This window comes from Plecotus auritus, assembly GCF_963455305.1.
Source record: "Plecotus auritus genome assembly, chromosome: 6".
In the NCBI taxonomy this organism is placed as follows: Eukaryota; Metazoa; Chordata; class Mammalia; order Chiroptera; family Vespertilionidae; genus Plecotus; species Plecotus auritus.
The window spans coordinates 147,603,017-147,609,016 of NC_137773.1; positions in this window are offsets into that span (position 1 = coordinate 147,603,017).

The following is a 6,000-nucleotide window of genomic DNA, read 5'->3' on the forward strand; positions in this document are numbered from 1 at the left end:
TTTTACATGTAGAGTTTTAAGCTCTTTTGGTATGCACATCTGAGTCTTATTTTTATGGATTTTCTGTTCAATTGTACTCTATTTTCACATACGTTGATGTAGTAAAATTGTGGTTATTTTTACTGACCAGTTTATTTGGGTTGGCATCAGCTTGCTGTATAAATAACCACTCAGTTTTACAATCCAGGAGGAATAGAAATAAGCTGGGCTGAATTTCTCCCTATAATTATCTTAGAACAGTAGATACTTTCTACTTTACAGCTGCTGGGAAACATGATGTGGCCCCAACGGGATTGGGAGTGTGGAGACCGCCCTACCACCCCCCACCACACACACACACACACACACACACACACACACACACACACACACTCACATTATAGCTTCCTAGGTCCTATCCTGAGTCTTATGATTGTGCTGATTTCAGCAGTCCTGTTGCAGCTGTGTGACTGCTTAGGAGTCCCTCTATTCATCTATTGTTCTGATTGCACTTCCTTCAGTGAGGCTGCACTAAAGATCATCCAGACTGTAGTCATTTCCCCAGTGAAGTCTCTTATCTCTCCATGTTCAAACTTGGCTGTTTCTTCCCCATCTTTTTTACCCTCCCCGTCTCAGAAGAAGAGGTGTTCTTCTTTTTCTTAAAAGTTCCCTCTACCACTGCACCATTCCTCTATCTTCTTCTTACTCTAGAGCCTGGGCCCTTTTTATTAACAGGTTTCTGCAAAAATATAATCTTTTCTGCCTAGAGATGGACTCTAGTTTCTATTGTCCTGGGACAAAAAGCAAGCTGACCGTACTGCTTCCTCAAGGTACCATCTCATGATCCCTTTTCCCTTCACAAAATCTTTCTTGCTTTTGCATTACAGGAGAAATAGGAGAGAGCTGTGCTGAGTTTCTCCCTGTAATGATCTTGGAATAGTAGATTCTGCTCCAGATTTCTAGAGTGGAAAGTTCATGCCTTTGGTTCCATGTCTTTCCTGTTCCTCCGGTGCTGCATACCCTCCCTTCTGTTCCCTGATTCCACAAATTACCAAAAGTGAACTAGCAAAGGCAGCCAGACTCTCCTAATTACAAATGCATGACCTTTGCCTTGACCATTTGCAGCAGTTGGTGGTACTGTCCATCCTCTAAACTTTTCTGTCCAAAGGTGCTGACCTCAGCCTTTTGCCTTCTCCCTTTTCACTTGCTCTCTGGGAGAGCCCAGTCCTGTACTGAAACATATCAGCTGAATTAAGATGAGCTTGTAGCCAAGAACAGTCTGGTTAATCTTGTACCCGGGACACTTCAACGCCTTGTATCTAATAGCTCAACAGATGTCTGCTCAATGGACTCAGACCTGTCTTCTGCTCTGACCTCTTCACCAAGTTCTAGTCTCACTTCTGATTTCTTCTGTCCAAAGCAGAAAGTATCTATTTTTCCATCTATGCTAACTCCCCACTCTTCTTCCTTGTTTATTTCTGCCTGTAGTGGCATTATTCATTGGGGCTGGGAATGTTGGTATTATCATGGACTCTTCTTTTTCCTTCTCTCATATGCTGCCAACCACCAACTTTTCTTTGTTCTTAATGCCTGCCTCCTTTTCTTTTCCCATCTTTAGCTCTTGTCACTTCATTCCTCAAGTGACAAGTGCTTCCTTTGCTTCCAACCAGTGCATGCAGTAACCACCTTTCTATTTTAAAACAGAACTTATCACTCCTCCTGTTATGCCTGTATTAAGAAGCCTCAGATAACATGGATGAGGTTCTCCCTTTGGCTAGGGAGAACCGTTCCCTCTGTCCGTCTGCCACCCCAAAGGGTTGGGACTATTAGGTAATTGATTTCATGTAGATGGTCGGTCAGTTGGGGCAGAGAGAAGCTGGCAGTATTCTCAGGTTGATGGCACTGGCTCTCAGAAACCTGGTTGTCATGGTACAATGACTCTACCAATCTCCCTTCCAGTAGGACTGAATTTCCCCTTCCTTCCCAGGTGTCTCAGTTGCCCCATGCTTCCTCCTCCTCCCCTTTCTGCAGTGGTCGGCAAACAGCGGCTCACAAGCCACATGCGGCTCTTTGGTCCCTTAAGTGTGGCTCTTCCACAAAATACCACGGCCTGGGCGAGTCTATTTTGAAGAAGTGGCGTTAGAAGAAGTTTAAGTTTAAAAAATTTGGTTCTCGAAAGAAATTTCAATCGTTGTACTGTTGATATTTGGCTCTGTTGACTCATGAGTTTGCCGACCACTGTCATAGTGAGTTTAACTTTGATTCAGGTAGTAGAAAAACCTCCCTGGGCAAATAGTCACCCAAATCCTCTGCCTTTGCTTTGAGGCACTTGGTCTTTGTAGTTGCTTCCTAATTGAGTGACTCACAGTTATGGGAGTGGCAGAGGGAGAGGAAAAGACCTTCAGGACACCTGTGAGAGAGTAGGGGCGAAGGCAATATGCTGAAACACAGTTAATAAGAAAATAACCTTGCCACTCTTATATGATCCCTTTTTCTTTAAAGGAAATTTCAAGGATCTATTTGAGCTTTTGCTTCCTATACAATAAAACAGGGGTAATAGTGCCTTCCCCACAGGTTGATGTGAGGATCAAAAATGAAATGCCATCTAGCAACAGTCCTGGCTTGGAACAAATAGGAGCAGAATAAAGTGTTATCACTTCATTATTCCTCTTCCTTCACCATATCTCCAAATAGCTTATCACTCTCACCCTCAAGTTACGTGCATTACATCTTCTCCATTTCATTGTCCAGTACTGAGTCACATGACCGAATTGTTAAACCCAGGTTAAGTCTGGATTTCTGTATTGACATTGAAAGCTTCCAGTTTCAAACTGTTACTGAATTTAGTGTAATATTTTGTTCTACATTTTCTCAGTTAATAGGTACTCAAAACATACCCCCAATCATGCCAAGGTCTGTGAAATATATGGGTGTTAGAAAGAGGTCTGTATCTGCTAAAGAGTTAGGAACAGCTGTGCTACAATATCTTTCAAGCCTATTGCACCCTTCCTCTTTTGGTTCTTATTTGCTTCTCTTTCCTTTCTGTTCCTCCAGGGGCTTGGAGGGTATTCAGGGTAAAGAAATAATAAGAAATTAGCGAGGGCACTGCCAGGCTACTTTTGCCAACTGGGAGGGGTAGGGCTTCTCCAGAAGAGGGCAGAGTGGAGACAGCATAAGGAGCTTGGCTCTTGATGACCACTCAGTAATTGCCTATTGAATTTAATGAGCTCTTATAGGAAGGACAAGAGGGAGCCTGTGTAATTGCTTAGTGAAGAACTAGCCCCAAAGATGAGGAGTGATCTGTTTATGGTGGAAGAATTCAAGCCAGTTTCATCCAATTCAGTGAATTTCTTCTGAGACCTAATATGTATAAAGCATCATGGTTGGTGGTGCATGAGCTGCCACAGTATGTAGTCCACACTCCTGCCATCAAAGTTAAACAGGAATTATGTCATATACAAGATACCACATGACACATGCTACTAATCCAATTGATGAGCAAAATTGCAGCATCTGAAAAGTAATAAACTAGTGGCTCTTCAGACTATATTGAAACCTTATAATTCTACCTGGAGGAAATTTTGCTCACATCTCCTGATCAGGTGACAATGGGATGAATGGCCAATCTGGTCTTTAGCACAGGTTTTCCAAAGTGTGCAGACACTGGCATCCATTAGATGTTACTAAGTCTTAAAAGAAATAATGATGCCAAAGTCCAGTACTTTTAAGAAACTCTAGGTTAAAAGTAGATATAAGGTTTCTTCTTCTTCTTCTTCTTTTTTTTTGTTGCTGCAAAAAGCTTTATTGTTTCATTTGGTCCAATGTATGGGAGAGGGCTTCAGAGTGGTTAAAAAAATGGCTAGTAGTTTTGGGAAGAGGCTCAGGGAAAAGCCAGACACCAGGGAATGCAGAGGGGCCCCTCAAAGGCCTCTGGGCTCCAAAGGCTCCTGGTCGTGCTTGAGTGTGAACCTTTCAAAGAGATACTCGCCCTGCCCAGCCTGGGGCCAGCCAGCCTGTGGATTGGCTGGATGTTAGTCAGGTGTTGCCCAACTTCTTGATGAGTTTCACCTCCTCACCCAGGAAGTGGTTCCCCAGGAAGTCAGCCGAGTGAGGGTCTGCGCGGGTAGAACCCAGGGCCTGCAGCTCCAAAAGGGCCTGGTTCAGGTTCCTCTCCAAGACCAGGGCGGCTTCCATGGTGTCCTGAGTTTTGCCCAGTCATCTGGGGAAGGTTCCTGCATGTCCTGGAAGAGAATGCCACCACTGTACTTATTTTGCAACTTTAGGAGACACTCAGCGCCCTCGTGCTTCTTCTCCGCCAACTCGCGGAAGAAGTGGCCCACGCACGCCCTCGAGAGCCACATCGTCCCTGTTGGGATAGAAGCCCAGAGAGAGGTAGGTGTGGGAGGCCCGCAGATGCAGGCTGGCCAGGCAGTTGGCCGCAGCCTCCACCTCAGGGAATAATTCTGACTAATGTGGGAGGTCAAGGTTGTTCGGCAATAAGGAGTTAAGGTAGAAAAAAACCTCCTGTGTGTTGGCTGGTCCCAGAGGTGGCTCTGAAGGTGGTGACAGGATAAGATGCAGGAGAGTGGCAGGAGGCTGGAAGAAGGGGCATCCCTGGCTCTGTTCTGTCCAAACACTGTTGAAGCAAGAGACAGATCTGGGACCGCCGAGGGGACTGCCGATACAAGGTTTCTTTACTGTGGGTTTTCTATAACCTTTATGTACCAATGGGCTTTGTGAAACTTTAAGAGAAGAATGCTGTATGAATCATTTGCCAAATTTATTTGGCCAAGGAATTCTTTATTCAGTGGTCTGGTCTAGTGGAATATTTTTTGGGTATGACTGCCCCAGCCTAATCAAATTTAATGATAATATCCATTGAAAATGAAGCACCTGGCCTTAGCTGGTTGCTCATTGGTAGAGCATCGGCCCACAGACTGAAGGGCCTTGGGTTTGATTCTGGTCAAGGGCACATACCTTGGATGCAGGCTTGATCCTGGTGCTGGTCAGGGAGTGTGTAGGAGGCAATCAATCAATGTGTCTCTCTCACATCAATGTTTCTCTCTCTCTGTCTCTCCCACTCTCTTCCACTCTCTCTAAAAACCAATGGAAAAAGTATCCTCAGGTGAGGATTAAAAAAAAAAAAAAAGAAGTACCTGCAACTGGAAATGGTGGATTCTCGCTTGATAATATAAAATTGTCATGTAAATGGAATTGAGATCAACCTACTTTGTCCTCCCACATTTCTGATCTTGTGCCCTGTTTAGAACTGACATCTCTCTTTTGGGAAAATAGTTAACAATGGGATTACTTTACCTGGGAGTAACACTTAAGTCAACACCACCTCTGTCTGTGGCCAGTGTGATTTCTCCAGTAGCACCCTACAATTGGAAACCTATTTGTGGTTTCCCCAACACAAATTTTCTATGAAAGTGAAAAGAAGTCCAACAAGGATTCTCAATGAAAATTTGAAATATAATTTGTGTTAAGACAACGTGTTTTAGGTAAATTAGTTATCCAAAAATAATAATGATACAACTATGATGCCTATTTCAGGGCAGCCATGATGGCCCAACTCCCTCGGGGTTAGTTCTGGTGTACTATCCTGACCAGGTCTATGCTTCTTGGCTTGAGGGCAAGAAGCCAGCTCCTATGGGTCACTAGAGACTGCTGAAAAATATACAAGAATATTATTAAGAAGAGGGTTACAAAGTTAATTGCTCCTGTTTTAAGCACACAATTTTAGATTTATGATAAAATATTATTTTGAAAGTTGCCTATGATTCTGCTACCTAAGTGCCAGTTACAAGTTATGAAATTATACACTTTTTTCCTGCTAAAGTTTTTATATAAAATGGCGAGATATGTATTTTGAAATATAGGATATATTTTGAAATCAAGCTGTCAAAGTTTCATAAGCCATCTCTACCAATGATACTAAAATACTTCATATATGACTGAGGTATAATTATAAGAGAATGGAGTTGATTTATATGTATGGTTGATGAAATCTGTCTCATT